The sequence below is a fragment of the Acomys minous genome (assembly GCF_964271855.1).
Source record: "Acomys minous genome assembly, chromosome: 13".
Taxonomy (NCBI): domain Eukaryota; kingdom Metazoa; phylum Chordata; class Mammalia; order Rodentia; family Muridae; genus Acomys; species Acomys minous.
Window position 1 is genome coordinate 105626060 of NC_140495.1, and position 18855 is coordinate 105644914.

An 18855-nucleotide genomic window follows, 5' to 3' on the forward strand; every position below is an offset into this window, starting at 1 on the left:
GAACTCATGTCTGCTTGCTTTAAATCACCAATTAAAATTCCCTTCGAGGAACCTCGTAGGGTAATTCTCAAGAGACAATAAAGGCATTAACCTACGGTCACCGTTCATCTTTTTTCTTGTGCTCCTGGCCTCCCTGTGTGGCCTACAAGCACCTGTCTACCCTGAACCTATAAGTTAATAGTATCTTTACTTCAAATTTGTGTCTCCTATTTGCCCAAAGGGTGCTTTCTACCTAAGACCCTGAATTACAACACTTTTGAGTGAGCATGTGTCAAGGACACATGGCCACCTGGCTTCATGTCCAAAAAGAAGAGAAGTCTTCATAGTATCTCTTAGGCACCCAATCAAAGTGCCAGCCACAGAGCCACAGTTGAGCTGCTCGTGAGTCTACAGACTGGCCTTCTAAGAGGTCTGCACCTACCAGGGAAGACAAGAGGCCTCCACTGGCCGGGCTCCAGTGAGCTCTCACAGCCTTGGTACACTGTGGTCTTAGGTTACTTATCACAAAATCTTTAGGAAAAGTGATAGTTTGTTTGGATTAATGCAAGTTACTGATCTCCGAGTATTTGTATAAATCCAGAAGTCATGACACAATCAGTATTATATGTATGTGTGTGTATATATGTGAGTATATGTATGTTGAGTGTATGTGAGTATACGTACATGTGTGAGCGAATGTGTATATGTGAACACATGTATGTGAGAGTGTGAGTGTCTGTGTGTGTGTGTGTGTGTGTGTGTGTGAGGCTGTGTTTGAGTGTGCATGTGAGTGTGTGTGTGTGTGAGTGTGTGTTTGTGTGTATTGTGTATGTGAGTATATGTACGTGAGTGTATGTGAGTATACGTACGTGTGTGAGCGAATGTGCATATGCGAATACATGTATGTGAGAGTGTGAGTGTCTATGTGTGTGTGTGTGAGGCTGTGTTTGAGTGTGCATGTGAGTGTGTGTTTGTGAGTGTGTATGTGTGTGAGTGTGTATATGTGAGTGTGTGTCTATATGAATATGTGTATATGTGAGTGTGTATATGATTATGTGTGTATATGTGAATGTGTGTGCAAGTGAGTGTGTGAATACATACATGAATGCTACACTATATCTGTGTAGACTGGAGGACAGCTTGCAGGGGTATACTCTTGCCTTCTATTATGTGGGCCCTAGGATTCCAATGCAGATGATCTGCTTATGTAGCAAGTGTCCTTACCTGCTGAGCCACCTTTCTGACCCACTATTCACATTTTGAAACAACTCATGGGTAAAAGAGGAAGTTTTGAGAAAAAAAATTTAAAAAGACATTTAATTTCATGAAAATAAACACACACACACACACACACACACACACACACACACACACACACATCAACGGTCAGCTAAAGGAAGGCTGGAAGGAAACAGAGCCCTGTATGCTGTAAGAGTAAAAAAAGTTAGCGCAGTAACCCAGGAGCCCACTGTACGAATCACAGACAGAACAAAACCACAGCAGAAGAAAGGAAGGAACAGTAAAGAGTAGGAAACAGAAACAAAGAGAGGAAAGCCGTAAAATAAACAGCAAACCACACATAAAAATTAATGAAAGAAGCCAGGCGTGGTGGTGCACGCCTGCAATCCCAGCACTCAGGAGGCAGAGGCAGGCAGATTGTTGTGAGTTCGAGGCCAGCCTGGTCTACAAAGCTAGTTCAGGACAGCCAAGGCTACACAGAGAAACCCTGACTTGAAAAATCAAAACCAACCAACCAAACAACAATAATAAAAGATCTAGCTCTTTACTAAGGGCCAACAAACCTGCAAACTCCCAGCAAGACCAACAAAGAAATAAACACAGGTGACGATGGTGGCTGTAGCAAAGTGTTTGCAGCGATGTCTCACACTATTTTGCTGGTACAGCCTACTGAGAGGCCAGAAGGCAGGACTTCTGTGGATGAGTGCATGGAAGGTGTTTGTAAAATGTATGAAGAACATTTGAAGAGAAAGAATCCCAACAGCCCCTGCATCACATCAGTCGTGTTTACAGAGCTGATACACAGATGTGCCAGCCTTATGACTGGGTTGAAGAGAAAATCTATGTGCTCCTGTCAACAGGCCCAGCAGGCTGGGAAGTAACTTAGTGGAAAGCATTAGGGGCTGGGTTGGCCTTGGGACAGGTGCATACAGTGTACTGTAGTGACATTTTGTATGACAGTGATCCCGTTTCCATTTTGTTACATAGAGCCAAGATCGAAAGTGTGACATGAAACATGAATGATCTTTTTGTTTTGTCTTGTTTTTCGAGACAGGGTTTCTCTGTGTAGCCTTGGCTGTCCTGGACTTGCTTTGTAGACCAGGCTGGCCTCGAACTCACAGTGATCCGCCCGCCTCTGCCTCTCCAGTGCTGGGATTAAAGGCGTGCGCCACCACGCCCGGCGTGAATGATCTTTTTATTCTAGAACCACCATTGCCCTTTTTCTTTCTTCCTTCCTTCCTTTCTTTCTTTCTTTCTTTTTACTTAAACACTTTTATGATAATTCAAATCGAAAGTGATTTTGTCATTTATGGTTGGTTCAGGTCCTTGAAGTGCAGTGAGTGCACTAACCCTTCTAGGGGGTGCAGTGGTGACAAGGTTACTTACAAGGTCTTAATGAAAAATAAAGAAGTGTTCTGTGTAAGGAAAGGAAAAAAAAGGAAGGAAGGAAGACAGACAGACAGACAGAGGCTACCAATATCAGGGACAAAAGAGGAGCTACGACTACAGTCCCTGGGGCTACGAGAGGCCTGCCAGCTACTCTTGTCTACAGCTTTGACAACCTTGGTAAAGCAGAACAATTCCTACAGAAAGGAAACCACAACTCATCCAAGAGGAAGCAGTTTGAACAGCTTATAACCATAAAGGGATGTGGATTTAAAATGTAAAAGTCCGCCCACTACCACCAAAGGAATCTCCAGTCCCTGCGGATGCCCTGTAGAGTTCAGTCAAATAGTTGTAGAATTTACACAGCTCTAAATACCTCCTCCCAAAAACAGAAGTGAGAACACTTCTCTATTCATTTTATGGAGTTACCAGCAGAGTCTGATACCAAATCCACAAAGGCAACAGCAACAGATAGACAGCCGTAACCAACACCCTTCATGAACATGGACCCAAGCCCAGTAAGAAAAAAAAAATTAAAACGGATTCAGCAATATAAAAAAAGAAAACCACACATCAGGGTCAAATGGGATTTGTTCTAGGGATGCAAGTTTGATCCAATCTTTAAAAACCAATCAATGCAATTTATATTGGCAGCACTTAGAAGGAAAATCCCATGATCCTCTCAATCAAGCCATGGAAAGGCATCTGGTAAAATCAACACATGTTCAAGATGAAATTCTCAGAAAGCAGAAATAGGGAGGACTGCTTTAAAGTGATTTGAAAAAAAGCATTAACAGGGGCTAGAGAGATGGCTCAGCAGTTAAAAAGCACTGGCTGTTCTTCCAAAGAACGTGGGTTTGATTCCCAGCACCCACACGGTGGCTCACAACCATCTGTAAGTTTAGTTCCAAAGGATCAGATGCCTTATTCTGGCCACTGTGGGCACTGTATACACTTGGTGCAAATATGTGCATACAGCTACAACAACCATATACAGAAAGTGATGAAAAACTTAAATTATAAAAGCATCAACAAAACTCTCCAGCTAAAAGTATGACAAGGCAAGATAGATGTCTCATTATTGTTACTTGATGCAATACTAAAAGTTCAGGCTAGCGCAAGGAAACAAGAATAAGAAATCAAGGGACACAGGTCAGAAAAGAAGGGCTGAATCAGCAGTCCTTGACTGTGATGCCAAGACTGTCCACACAGAACATTTCAAGAGATCTCAAAAACACAACAAACACCTCTCTGAGAGCCAACAAGTAAATTTAACAAGGTCATAAGATACACATATAATATTAATAATATATAACAATCATATTAAAAGCACAATACTATTGATAGTCACTCAGAAAAGCCCCACAACTCAGGTATAAATCTAACAAAACATGCAGAATTTGCATGCTTAAAATGCCTAATGTTACTGAAAAAATGTAAATAAATAGTAAGTAACTCGTGTTAACGACTTAGTGAATTTGACACAGCAAAGATGTCAATTCTCTCTAAACTGGTATTAAAGGCTCAAGAAAATTCCTGTCAAAAACCATTGCAATCTTTCTTATAGAAATAGACAAGATTATTTCAAAGGCAAAAATCTAATGCAAAATGGTCTGTAGCTCACAGCTATAAACCATAACACACAAGGGCAAACCTTGCAGAGTGCTGGGGAAGTCAGGGAGTTCTTAGATGTGATGCCCAAATACATCTTAGCTGTTTCATCAGAATTAATCATTGCTATAAGAAGAACAGTGTTAAGGGGATGAAAAGACAGCTGAAGCCACACTCCAGGCAATCACATGCTCAGGAGTAGTTGGCCAAGACAAAACAGATTCCATGTTTGGGGGGGGGTGGTGGTGGTGTGTGTGTATGTGTGTGTGTGGTGTGCTTGTGTGGGGGGTGGGGGGGGGTGTTTGTGTGTGGTGTGTTTGTGTGTGTGTGTGTGTGTGTGTTGGGTAGGTGGCTGTGGATCTGGAAAGAGCTGTCAGAGGATGACCAAGATGTATTTAAAAATAAAAATTAAGTAAAATAAGTAAAAATAAGTCATGCTACCCCACAAAAGAGAAAAGATAATCTGCAGCTCAGGAGGAATATTTGCAAATGGTGTATTTGACAACGGTTCAAATAAAGTGTGTGTGAAAAGCTGTCATGACTCCACAGCAGGGGACAACTGCTGAGAATGGGTAAGAGGTGACACGTGACTGACTGTGTGCAGACGGGTGTGAGGATGGGGCACCTGGAGTCACTAAGAAACAAAAATCAAAATGCTTAGACTAAGATAAAAAAAAAAAACCGACCACACCCAGGGCTGGGGAGGACTAAGCCTGGGTCACTCATACTCTGCTGGTAGCCATGGAGATCCTATGGAAAAGTGTAGCTGACCTTCCAGGCAGAGGGAGCAAAGCCTACACTCCCATAATCACCTGTGTGCCAGCAACTTGACTGGGAATGGTCCCAACCTGGAAGCAAGCCATACATCCTCAAGGAGCACAACTAACTGTGCTCCTCCAATGACAGGGAGCGCTATACAGCCATAAAAAGAACTTATTTCTATAGGAACACTTTGGGCGGATGAGAGTACTAGCGCCCAGCGAAGCAGCTAATCTCCCAAATTACTTGGGTGACTGTATTCACTCAATGTTCTAGGTGACAAAGTTAGAAAGCTGATGATCTCAGACTTACGAGCAACCAGGGGTCAGGGAGGAAGTGAGTTCAGAAAGGAGGTGATTACCGAAGGGCGGCAGGAGGGGTGGGGAAGGGGAGCTGCGCATCTGCGTGTGCCGGTGCGCATAGCTGGCTGGGTCACTGTGCTGCGGGTTGTGCAAGGTGAGCTGGGAAAGGTGGCTCGGCTGCCTCCCCATTTGTGTTCTCATGAGCGTGTGCATTTGAAGTGCTCTCCAAGAGCACTTCAGAACGGGATGAAAAAATAAGGAAGCCTGGAGAGACGCCTCAGAGATAAAGGGCGCTCCGTGTGCCTAGAGGTGGTCCGGGACTTGGTTCCCAGCACCCATGATGGTAGCTCACCACTTCAATATCACCAGTGCCAGGGGAATCTGATACCTTTCTTCTGGCCTCCTTGGGTATAAGACACACAAGTGGCACACAAGCGTTCATGCAGGCAACAGTCATACACATAAAATAAAAATAAATAACTTCTTAAAAAAAGAGTTAATGGAGAGCTGTTGGTTGGATTTGGGGGTATGTACTCCCTTGGGTCTCACAGTATTTTTATACTTGAATTTGATTCTTAGGATAAGCAGAAATCAGTGCTTGGGCATGTGGTATTCCCGGCTAGGTTAAGGCTAAACCTTAGCCCAGTTATAACCCATGCCAGCGTCTCTCGGGTTCTCTTATGGTCTCTTTGTTCAGAAACAAAATGAGTGACACACCCGCTGGGCTGTAGCATTCACTCCGCACGGTACGTACAACTCAGCACAAAGAGCTTACCGGGTCGTTTATGCAGAGTGCAAAGAATGGATTCCTCTCCAAGAGGAAAAAAAAAAAATCCCACATAGCACAGCCAGCCACCGACATGTCCATAAACACAGGCCTGATCCGGAAGTGGTGTCCACCATCACAGGGAGTCCTGCACTGGCACTGTTTCCTCCCAGCGGACTCAGAACTTGAAAGCAAGAGAGGAACAATGGGCAGAGCCCTCAGGGCATGTGTGGCCCGTGGCAAATGCCAGGACCTTTGCTCTTGTCTCTGCTGACAGCCGAGGTTTGCTCTAACATCTCTCGTGGCTTGCCCTTCTGAGGCGTGTCAGCATCTTTGGGACAATGGGATGCTTAGGAAACCCCTGCCAGCCAGGGCAGCCTGGGTCTGCCTGCAAAGTCTATCAGGTGCTCTTTTCCGTTGTAATTACAAGTGCACCTCTGCAGCGATTGAGGGTGTTCGCTGTCACGTTTCCACACTTGCACACATTCGTGCTTTGACCACATTCTCCCATCCTCTCGTCCCCTCCACCTCACCACGTTTGCTTCCTTAATAATCATTTCTTTTTACCTTCCAGTCATCTTTTGAAAAGATTTTTGGTTTCCTCGTGAGAAAAAAAATTGCATGCATTATTTGTCTTTATTCCCTTAGGGAGCCTAAACCCCCCTAGATTTGGGGGGGGGCAAACAGTTTTCGATTGCCAAGTGTTTGTCATTCCCAACCTGGTGGCAAAGCCATACCCTGCCAGCGGATTCACTACTGTGGATAACACCAATCACAATTTCCTAGGCTTCGAGGCACAAACCAACTTGAGGAAGTTTACGCACGTGCAAAGCATTTCATTCTGAGGACATCTCTCAGTAGCTCCGAGAAAAGTCAGCCGTAGCCAAAAATGCTCCTAAGTCATAGCTGCAGGCAACTGTCATCTCTTTGGGGTCCCTCTGGACTTCAGTGTTTTAAGCAAAGGAGAGAAGGAGAGAGTCCGAGGGGAGGAGTCAGTTTAACTGGTGCTGAGCCTGACAGATAGACCCACGGGAGAACAAGCTGATGTTCACAGGCAATTTGTTTCCTAGAGAAATCCCAGAAGCCGAGCAGCACGCTACACAGATCACCCACCCGCTGCCCCAGGCTCCTGCGAGTGCAGGGGAGCTGGTGGCACTCCCAGGTAATGAGAGCAGCAAAGGCCTTGAATATTCCAAACGGTAGCTTCCTTCAGGCTGAGGAGGCATGTGTGCAGCCGCAGCAGGCCAGGCAGCTTCTTGCCTGTCGATGCCTTAAGCTCCTACTGGCTGCTGTGTCTACAGACTTCCTGAGCCAATGTTGCTGGGAGCTGGGGATCTCATATACAGCACAGGAATACTGAGTTTTACTTTAGGACACTCTAAGAGGGCCCAGCAGGGGTCCAGCTTCGAGGATGTTCTGACAACCCAGCAGCGTCAGATCACTGACTTAGAGCTGACTTCAGGATAGGTACAAGCGGGATGTGTGCCCTGCTCTGTGGGGTTTCCCCAAGCAGCGGACCATGGCAGAGTCTGAAGTCTGACTCCAACTTGGATTATAGGGGACACTCAAGGAACCTGGCCCTGCCTCGCCCACTTCTTCCAGGAATTGTGTTCTGTGTTTTCAGACAATTCCCGGCCCTGCCCTGGACTTCTGTCCTTCGGCGGCGGCAGAACATAAGGATTTGGTTAAAGGGATGGCTGGCAAAGTCTGTGATTCTGTCGCAGGGAGCCATCGTACACCACATGCAGATAGTGTGGGGCCAGAGGTCTGATGACTCAAAGTTCTTTGTGTACTGAGATGACCAGGACAACAGCTCTGTCAGGTTTTTTTTTTTTCATCTCCTAACACCTGACCTGGTTTGCACATATCGCCTCTTTCCTGTCCCAGTCTTCTGCATGGAGGTGGAAGGCCTGGGGTGCCAGCATAGGCTCCTACACCCCAGCTCTCTGACCCTGTAGAAACAGCATTAAGAACTACAGGGGTGCTAAAAGTGCTGACATGCATACACCAGGGGAGGCTGAGGCAGGAGGATGCTGAATGCGAGGCCAGAATGGGTTACATGATGAGATCATTCCCCAAACAGAGAACAAAGGGCACGCCGCCATGCCTCACCTGGCAGGCAGCAATGGCCCCCGACTCCACTGTGCCCGCCACTCCTCTATTCAGATGGTGAGGTGACAGTGAGCCATGGGCCAGCCTGAGGCAGCAGATGGGGCTCTGAGCATTCTCTCAGCTGCATGCACTCAACAGACACGTCCCAAAGCGCAGGCAAACCGAAAGCAAAACAAAGCAAGCCCCCAACAACAACAATAACGAACCATCTACCCCACTGGGGTGTCATCATCATCGCCACCACCACCACATTAGAGAAAATAAGCCTTAATCCTTAGACTCAAAGAGACAACCCTCCCAGAGGCCCTGACGACAAGAACGGGCAGCTATTTTCCCTCTCAGCGTCACCCCCGCAACAGAGAGAGCCAGAACATGGACCGCCACTCCCGCCCTTGCCCTGGGAACTAAGAGGGACAGACTCACCTCCTGTGAGGAGGGGTCTCTCTCAGCCCCTGCAGCTGCCCTCCGACCAGCCTGCCTTCAAAACAGCTTGTGGGGATGTTTTAAGGCTGGCAGGGTCACTGGCTGCTCATTGTTTATTGGGCACCATAAAACTGACATTCAGAAGGAGGGGGAGAAGTTGGAAGTGGGGGGGGGGACAACGGAGGACACACTTCCTTTATGACCCAGGAGGACAATAAAGTTATATGATTAACAGTGACTTTGCCTGGTGCTTCTTAAAGTCGCAGGTTGCCCTGCTGGGAAACCACACACTCTCTCCTCAGCTAAAGGACTGGCAAGAGGGCATTTCAGTAATAAAGCAAGGAAAGGTGCCAAGGGCTCTGGAGCTAATCTGCAGAGTTTTGGCAACTGCTTTGGTGGTTTGGATCTGCCCATGGCATGGGGGTGTGTATATAGCATAGTTCTTGGGGTGGGGGTGGGGGATGGAGGCCTGTCACGTTCTATATGGTCTGCCTCATTTCAGGTGCACAGGACACTTTGCCTGCCTCTCCCCCAAGAACCTGTGCAGGGGTGTACACAGAGGCAGCATCTGTAACTGCCCATGCTAGAAGCCACCAACCTGCCCGCGGCAGAAACTGAGGAACAAACATCGATACATACGGATGAGAGATTCGATGGCGCTGGAGAGTCAGGAAAAGGCAGAGAAAGGGCCCCAACTGCCCAGCAACAAGGAAAAGCAACTGGTCTGAAAGGCTGGGGTCTGCATGGTTCCAACTACACAACGCTCTAGAACAGGAAAAAACCGCGGAGCCAGGGAAGAGGATTGTGGGAGGGAACAAGGAGCGGTGGAAATAGATTCCCCACCCCCATCCCACCCTGACCCCGGGTGGGCTTGACTCTCAAATGCCAGGCTCAATGATCCTCCACACTCAGCTTCCTGAGCTGATGGGGTTATAGGTGCCACCACACTTCTGGAAGCATCCGAGGTTAAAGATATTCACTACACAGCTGCACTGGGGGAACACACGGTGTCATGGACTCATAAGGACTGGAGGCTGTGCAAAGCCAAGAGTGGCCTGCAGTGAACTGTGGACTCTAGTGAGGATGACGTGTCCATCGCTCTGTGTGTGTGTGTGTGGGGGGGGTGGCGCGTAGGAACATATCACTCAACTTTGTTATCAATATGAAAATATCAAGTCTTAGTTTAAAATAAGGTGGAAACTGCACTGCTTATGGTAGCAGCTACAAGCGATGCTGGAGGGCAGGTGAAGAGCGGGGAGCAGGTGTGAGATGGGGTGTGAGGGATGTGGAACATCTGCCCAGCCAGCACCAGCAGCAGGAGAAAAGGGAAAATAACAAAACAAAACAAAAAAAAGAGCACCCCGCAAGGCCAAGCCTGCATAACCTGATGGTTAGACTGCTCCGTGGTACAGGTAAGGGGAAAGTTTTTGTCATAGACAGGAGGGAGAGAATTACCAGAGGCGTCTGGAGAGTCCAGAGCAGGGAGAGAAAGCAGTAGACTGAACATGGCCAGCAGAAGCTGGGGGCAGGGGGAGGGGGCGGGGAGGGCGAAATGAGGCTGAAAGAGATGACGGAGAGAGAGAGAGCATAGCTGTGTGTGCGTGTGTGTGTGTGCGTGCGCACGTGTGAGTGTGTGTGTGCATGCGCAAAATTCCTGTCCTGAAGCCTTGGTTGAGACATTAGGTGAGACTCCCCGGGGGGGGGGTGTGTGTGTCTCATGTTCATAGGTGGGGAGCCTCAATATGGTAAGACATGTCAATGTACCCCAAATCTACCAATACGTTGAAAGTACTCATAATCAATGACTGTTGTAGATCCTTTTCTTACACTGTTTTTTAAAAAATTGACAATGGAGAAAATAATAAAATCAACCCAAAAGGAAGACAAATGTTTGAGGCTCACCCTGCCCAAACCATGTAGCTAGCTTGGTACAGATGCCAGTGCTAGAAATCAGGGTGGCAGATGGGAAAGGAAAACTTGGGAAAGGAGCACATATGAAGTTGTTTCAGAGTGAGCTTTATTAAGAGAGAGAGGGAGAGAGAGACAGACAGACAGACAGACAGGGACAGAGAGACAGAGAGGCAAAAGGAGACAGAGACAGAGAGACAGAGACAGAGTAATAGAGAGACAAAGAGACAGAGACATAGAGAGAGCGACAGGGAGAGACAGAGACAGAGAGCAACAGAGAGAGACAGAGACAGAGACAGACAGACAGACAGACAGACAGACAGACAGACAGACAGACAGAACTCATGACCATAGGGGAGGGGCAAGATCTGGTAGTCTTAGGGTGGAAAGCAATGGGAAAACACAGCAGAGGCAGCACAATGGGGCCCAGAGGGAGAAGAAAGAGGCTTCCTTCCAAAACCCCGGGAGGGGCTGCCTTAAGAGAGACAGCTGTCAAACATAGCATGGGGGAGGGGCCTGAAAGAAGCAACACAATCTTCAGTTCCCCAGAGACAAAGACAGTTTTTAACTTTTGCAGGTTTTCAGGTGATGGAAGGAAGCCCCCAACTCCTGACTTAATGTGATCTAGTCGCCATGCTAAGGGGCAAGGCCGTACGCACTGGGCAAGACTGTAAACTTACCTTATGGTTATAAGGGAAGAGGGGCTAGGCTCTAACCATGCCCAGCAGGGGCCTGACAGTTCTTTCTCACCACTGCTGAGTGGCAATCTGTTTCCATAAAGGTACCAATGGGAGCAGGGGCAGGCTCTCTGGCAAGCCTGGCTGCCACAGCCCAGGTGTATTTAGAGAGAAGTGTGGTGGTGACCCCTCCATTAATTGATTTGAAATGGATCACAGCTTAAAACAAAAGCATCCTTGAGAGGTGAAGGGAGTACTAAATGTAAAGGAAAATGTTTTAACATCCAATCTCATCAAATTAACTACCTCTGCTCCTCTGATAACCTTATTAAGAGCATGAAAAAGACAGTGGTGGTGGGAGGATGGAAACTACACACCAGGACCTGACAAAAACATGCCACACTATGTGTGACAAATGAAAGCTACCCTGTTACAGTTATTTTTATAAAACTGTTTTTGTTTCTCAGTTTCTCTCTTAACCCAGCTATCACCTAAGTAATTGAGACTCCATTGTATTATTTTAACAAGCTTCACAGTACAATCCTGAGCATTATTCACTCTATTCTTAACCCTCTAAGCTAAACTGGCTTCCTCCCAGGGTACATCCTAGAGATACTTGCACTTTGTGACTTTCTGCTCCAGCTCCTTCTCATGTCTCTGGGACCTCTCCTGTCACTTAATCCCCTATTTCCTCCTCTAACTCCTCCTCCCCTGGCTGGCAGGAAGCCCAGCCCTACTCTCTCCCCTGCTCAGCGATTGGCTGTAAACTGCTTTATTGGCATGTCAGGGAACAATTGGGGAGCAGTGTTTACACAACATTGATACAGTTGACTCTCAGAACAAGGATTGTCGCAGGACATTGATGGGGACAGAAACCAGCATTTGAATTACACAATAACCTTCTGCCTACACCACCCAGATTATAGTTTCCTACAGCAAGCCATAATAAAAACAACACAAGCAGCTGCAAGCCGTGGTGGCGCACGTCTTTAATCCCAGCACTAGGGAGGCAGAGGCAGGCGGATCGCTGTGAGTTCGAGGCCAGCCTGGTCTACAAAGTGAGTCCAGGACAGCCAAGGCTACACAGAGATGCAATGGCTCTCACACCTACTTGAATGTTTCAAAGTTTGAGATTCACAAGCTTGCTGCGTGGCTATGAAAGAAGCAGGCATCGTGACAATGAGCAACTGAGCTGCATCTGCCTACAAAGGCCACCTCCTCAGGAGCTCACCTCCCTTCTTTGCCTCGGTTTCCCCTTTCCCCAAGGATTTCCTGAGATCACCTCAAACAACACTAGGAGGGCCTAGTTCCATCTCCAGGCACGTGGGCGGTTAACCCACATCCAAGGCACACTCTTGCTCCCAGGCTGCACCCAGGATACAATGTCTGCAAGCGTGTCCACAGTTAGACCTTCACAGTGACCATAGCAGCTGGGACCCACATTAGAAATTACGCTCGCCCCCCCCCCATGTCTACCCACAGGGGCTTAGAGAGCAAGCCCACTCACCAACAGGGACATGGTCAAAAGCCTGTGAATCTGGAGACTGTGACACTGAACAAGAGAGTCCTGACATCACAGTGGGTGGCACATAGTAGGACTCTATCCTAGTGGCCCTAGGGAGCTGGCAATACAAGCACAGATGGTGTATTCTTACAATGTGTGTGGGGTGGGGGAGGGGGGCTAGGAAAGCATTCAAGGTTGATAGAAATTCCGTTTTGACTTGGGTGATGGCTACCTAGCCTTTATAAAATTCCTCACACGGCACTCTTTGGAACTCCGCATTCAGGTTCGATCTGTGTTCTGTTGCATCTCAGGAATGCCTCAGGACGTGGGACAGTGGGACCACGCATGGGCCGGAAGTGCTAGCAGTGTTCAGATGCCAGCGCCCTTCCTACCCAAAAGAAATCCTGCAGTCAGGACACACATTCTGGAGGCCTCTGCTCCACTGCTTGCCACCCACATCTCTGGCAGTGGCACGCTGCTGCCCTAGCCAGCTAGACCACCCCAAGCTCGAGCATGCAATTTCAGGAAGTTATTTTGCATTTTATACGATGCGCCCTATTTGTTGTTTTAAAAAATAATGCAGGCAAGGATGACTCAGGGTGTGCTTATGAAGCCTAAAAGCCTTAATGCTTTGGGCTGAAACTGTACTAAATATAGAAAATATTATTAAGAAGCATTATTATTGCTCACAAGCCACACATCTGCGCTCAAATTTGGAGCAGAAACTTGGCTTCTGAGAGAAAGCAGATCCCACATTACTTGTGTCAGTTTAGCCCTGGGGGATCGTCCCTGCTCCTGCAGTTTCACTGAGACAAGGTTTTGCCCATTGGACAATGCCCTCGAGGTTACTTTAAACAATAGCTACCATTTATTGAGCACTGCTAAGTGGCAGGCCCTCGGTAGGCATTTTGCATAAATTACATCATTTACTCTCTGAAGAACCCTGCTGAGGTGTCTATTTTAATTCCTGTTCTGCACAGGAAATGAGAGCTCAGGGGCGAGGGGAGGTAGTTTTCCTAAGGCCACTTCATCCAGCTGGCAGATGAATGCAGCATCAGATGGGCCCTTTATTCTTAGATTCCTATTTCCTCCCTCCCCCTCCCCCACCCCCACCCCCCCAGTCCAAAGCTCTAAGTCTGGGCTGCACAAAAGTGATCCGATCTGCAGATCACTTAGGGAGGTCATCCAGAAAGTCCTCCAAGGGAGGGGGCACAAAGGCACATCCATGAGGAAGCAACCACTAGGGAGATACGAAGATCAGGTCCCTTTGGGCTACTACACTGGCTGTCCTCTGGGAGAAGCTGTCTGGACTGGTGGCTACTTAGCACTCCTGGTCTTCCCTGAGCAGAGGAAGCCCTCAGACGGAGGACACAGGGCTGGAGAAGGAAGGATGCATCTGGTGGGTTTGAGAACTGTCCATTGAGATAAGGGGTCTTTAAGGATCAGTGGGCCTGGAGCACCAGTAGTATCTCCTATGCTTTGCTCTACCGTTCTCAAGACCTTCCTTCAATGGCGATTAGACTTCTAAGAAGACTGACCCATTTACTCAACCCCCTGTATGTCTCAAAACAGTTCAACGCAGCACGTGGTGCAAAAAGGCAGGAAAACTCAGAGCAGTCCTGCTAACAATAGCTACAACCCCCAGGTGTGTCCCCTGATGAAAGGGGTCAAAATGTGGCCCATCCACATGAGGCAGCATCGCCCAGCTCTAAATTGAATGGAAGTAGCTTCATGCCACACAGCATGCGTGGACCCCAAGCTAACTGCAAGACATGTACCCAGATGCTACCGTAGCATATCTGAAACACTGGGGATCAAGCAATGCAGGCTAGAGGCTGCCGGAGCCTGGGAGGGGAGGGGTGTGAAAATGAAGACTTCTGGCCCACAGGTGGGCGGGGCCTCTCTCTGGGGTGATGGAAACATTTGGGAATAAACAGCAGTAATGGATGCACAACAAAATACATGCAGACAAAAAAAACGTCTCCACTGAATGCTGAACCATCGGTGTAATAGCATGCAAATTGTGTCTTGAGCAAACAGGAAAGCCGAATGCAAATTCCTGAGGGATCTCCTTCATCCTCTGTCTTCTAAGATAGGCGTGCACACTAAACTGACAGGGCTGCTTTTTTTCTAGTCCATGTGGATCTGGCAGAATGCTTGGTCTGGCAGTGCCTGGAGTTCCATGGATGCTCCACAGACATTCCGAAACTTTCTCAGAGACACCTTCCGGGGCTCCGAGGGTTGCCACTGGGACACTCTATGCACGCAGTGTGTGGGAGCAGGCCCAGGGTGAAATTTTACACTCGAGGACATAGGTAGCACATACAGATGGCAAGGCACATGTGGACCCTTTGACCTGGTCCTTCCTAGATTTCCAGCAAAGACCCACCTCTACCCTTCACTCTCCACAAGAAAGGGGGACGAGATGTGCCTATGGACAGATCACCTGTCCCCAGCAGCAGTTCTGAACACTATCTACCACTGGCCACCTGTCATCTGTACCCTGCCCTCTGTCCTTTTGAAAAAACAGTAACAATAAAGCTGCTGTAAACAAAGCTCTGGACCTCCCCTATACTCTAGCCTGGAGGCAAGAGCATCCAAGCCATATTCAGTGGAGTCCATGGCATGCAAAGGCCTCCATGGGACCTGTCGTAAGCAGCTGGACACCAGGCTGGCAGAGTGTGGCTGCCCAGGCCTGTCTGGACTCTTGGGGAAGACTGGAAATGGAGGGGGGCACACAGAACCTACAAGCCCTCCGCAGGGCCATTTCTAGTTCAGAAACTAAAGGCACTGGGCTGGAAAGATGGCTCAGAGGTTAAGAGCACTGACTGCTCTTCCAGAGTCCTGAGTTCAATTCCCAGCACACACATGGTGGCTCACAACCATCTGTAATGTGACCTGATGCCCTCTTCTGGCCTGCAGGTGTACATGCAGGCAGAGAATGTATACATAATAACAAATAAATCTTAAAAAAAAAAAAAGAAAGAAAGAAAGAAATTAAAGGTACTGTCCCCAGGTTCAGTGTCAACAGCTGCTGGGTCGTGAGAAAACCATGGGCCCACAGCTAGCTCTTCTAGGGGACACAGGGGCACAACAGGTGCCATCATCTTGAGAAAGTCTGACATGTTTTGCTTTGCATCTTGTCTCGGGCAAGAAGTGAAGGAGGACTTTGGTTCCTTGTGCCCACTGTGGGGTGTGGCAGCCAGAGCCTTGGCGTTCACCTGAGGGCAGCTCAGAACCTTGCTTCGCTCATAGGGCCACACAGTGGTCCTTTCTCTGTGAGTCTGAGGTCTCAGGACTGACATGAGCCTACTGTTCCGACGTACATGTCTCTCTCAGACAGGCATGCTGCAATGGTCTGTCAACCACAACAGTATATATTGTCATAGAGAAACACTTGAACTTGAGCTACTTAAATGGGATAAAAGTAGCTGACAACAGGAGGTTTTTCCAAAAGAATGAGCTCCAGTGACATAAAGAAGGATATATAAAAGCCTGTCCTACAGCTTCTGTCTTGGCTAGTAACTTTATTTCCCTCATAAGAGAAGAAATGATCTAGAAGCAAGACTGTCCTCTGGGGGCTAGGTAAAAGGATTTCCTCCCCCTCTTCCTTCCTGTCTTCCTTTCTTTTATATATATATTTATATTTATATTTATTTTTTTGAAGGTCTATGTGGCCCAACTTCATCTTAAAAATCTCAGGCTCAGGCCGTCTCCTTCCCAGCCTCCTGAGCAGCGGGGTAAACACAGACTTCCATATTCACATAGGCTGCCACATTTGCAGAGAGAAGTCAGTCTGGCTGACTGGCTCAACCCAGCAGGGGCTGTTTAGGGCTCTAGAGAAGTCTCTGTGCTTCTGTGGTCAAGATTGGCCTGCCCCTTCTTCTGAAGTCACGCTAGCTCTCAAAGATGCTCTTCTCGCCAGGCGGACGGTGGTGGCGTGCGCCTTTAATGGCAGCACTCGGGAGGCAGAAGCTGGTGGATCGCTGTGAGTTCAAGGCCAGCCTGGTCTACAAAGTGAGTCTAGCTAACACAGAGAAACCCTGTCTCAAAAAACAAAAAACAAACCAAAAAAGATGCTCTTCTCTGAGGGGGTTCCTGGATATTTAAGTATCAAACAGCCCAACTTGGTGTCTTTTTGCAAGGCACAGTCCCTCAGGTCTGTTTGTGGGGCATTCTCCGACATTCAGCAGGAGGTGGCCCCCTAGCAAGGGCAGGTAGGGGCCAGGCTGCTGTTAGCCTATGCTGGAAGTAGAATTCTACTTCCTCTTCTGAACTCTTATGCTGTAGTGAGTGTGGCCTGTCTGTTGAGGGGCAACTGGAGCTGCTGACAGGCCAGAACCCCAAGGTTGTCTAGTTGGATTAATTACTGGCCTTGGGGCAAAGGCTGGGTGTGGGATGGAAGTGGGAGTTGGGGAGGGGAAGGTTGGGTTGGGCCAGTAGAAGAATCAAGAGTGCCTAAAAAAACCAGCTCCACGGGTCCGCTGAGCCCCTTTTCTGCCCTTTAGTTTTCAGCTGTGTCTGGGATACTGACTTTGCCCTCAAACTGGTACCTCAGAAGATAATGGTTGCCTAGCACCCAGAGTCTGTTAGACTGACCAGGATGTGACTGAGGAGAGGATGCTGATCCATGAGGGAGATGCTGACATCTCTAGGGGGAGGAGACAGACAGTACCTTTGGAGCCAGTACTATTTTCAAGACAGGGTTTCTCCGTGTTAGCATTGGCTGTCCTGGACTTGCGTTGTAGACCAGGCTGGCCTCGAACTCACAGCAATCCTCCTGCCTCTACTTCCTGAGCGCTGGGATTAAAGGAGTACTTTCTTACTGTATAGTTCGCACTGGCGCTCCCAGGTTGATCTGGAGGCCAGAGCAGACCCAGGCCTGGTCCAGATTTCCACTGGTTGCTTCTGTCTCCAAGAGCAAAGTCTTGCCCTGTTTGTTTATTTACTTGTTTGAAGACAGGATTTCTCTATGTAGCCTTGGCTGTCCTAGAACTCACTCTGTAGAAAAGACTGGCCTGGAACTCACAGAGATCTGCCTGCCTCTGCCTCCCAAGTGCTGGGATTAAAGGCGAGTATCACCACCACTCAACAGTCTTGTCCTCTTCTGTTAAGCAGAAGTTTACTACTCATGGCCCTGTAGTTGCATCCTTGCTGCTTGCCACCCCTACACTGCTGGCATTCTCAGAGAAGCCATTGCTCCCAGGTTGCTCCCACACTCATGGCGTGCAGTAGCTGCTTTCTGGTTCTGTCTTACTCTGGCCCACTGAGAAGATGCATCCTTCGCTGCCCTTCGCTGCGCCATTCACTGACACCATGAAGCTAGGATGCGCTGTGCACTCACTCTGATACCATGAAGCTACAATGTGCACACAGGCCTTGGTCCTCTGCAGCACCTATTTATTTCCCAAAGTCCTTTGCAACTCCCAAGACCCCAGCTGTGGGAGGAGCTTCAGCAGCATTGGCCCAGCTGCTCACGTGTGTCCTCCGTACTGGCCCTACACAAACCCTCCAGGGAGCTCAGCTCTTATATCCCAGGGGCCCTGTTCACACTCAGCTCTCACTTTTGTTAATGAGTCAAAACCCAGCTCCCACCAGGCTGACTTGGCTCTGAAGTTACACAAAGCCTCGTTTTAAAATTTTTTATTTTCTGGAGTAAGTATCAGGATTGTCTTTTCCAGCATAAAAGCCATTTATATCTTTTACAAACTAAAAGGCACTAAAAACTGAGATTTAAAATAAATCTTTTATAGTGGTAGGAATTTAACCCAGGACCTTATGCACGCTATGTGACCAACTTCAAGTTCCTGATGCCTTGACCGCTCCGCCCCTACCCCACCAAAATGGACTGTGTAACCTTGAACTGTGGGCTGAAATAAACCCTTTCTCCTTCAGTTGCTTTTATCAGAGTTATTTAATCAAAGCCACAGGAATAAACACTAAGTGTGACTCTTTAACCCACCACGAAGATCCACAACTGCGTAAGTGGGAGAACGGCAGCTATGAGTTACCAAAAGAGCTGAGCAGGAAATATCATAAACCAAATAGGAAACAGGTACCTCAGAGACACTCCGCGGTCAGTAATCATTAGGGAATCACCAATTAAATTAAAAACCACAAATTAAAACCATTGTGCACTCCACTTCTGTAGCCATCAGGGTGACTGGAATGCAAAACGCTGCCAGTCCA

The 18855-nt window shown here is 48.0% G+C and overlaps 1 protein-coding gene and 1 pseudogene across 5 annotated transcripts in view; one reads left to right on the forward strand and one right to left on the reverse strand.

The window, feature by feature from the left end:
- PDE9A (phosphodiesterase 9A) overlaps window positions 1-18855 on the reverse strand; it is an 89230-nt gene that overhangs the window by 35671 nt on the left and 34704 nt on the right. The window lies entirely within an intron of this gene.
- Window positions 1857-2166, forward strand: LOC311581458 (enhancer of rudimentary homolog; annotated as a pseudogene). Its single transcript has one exon. The product of its transcript is annotated as an enhancer of rudimentary homolog (transcript).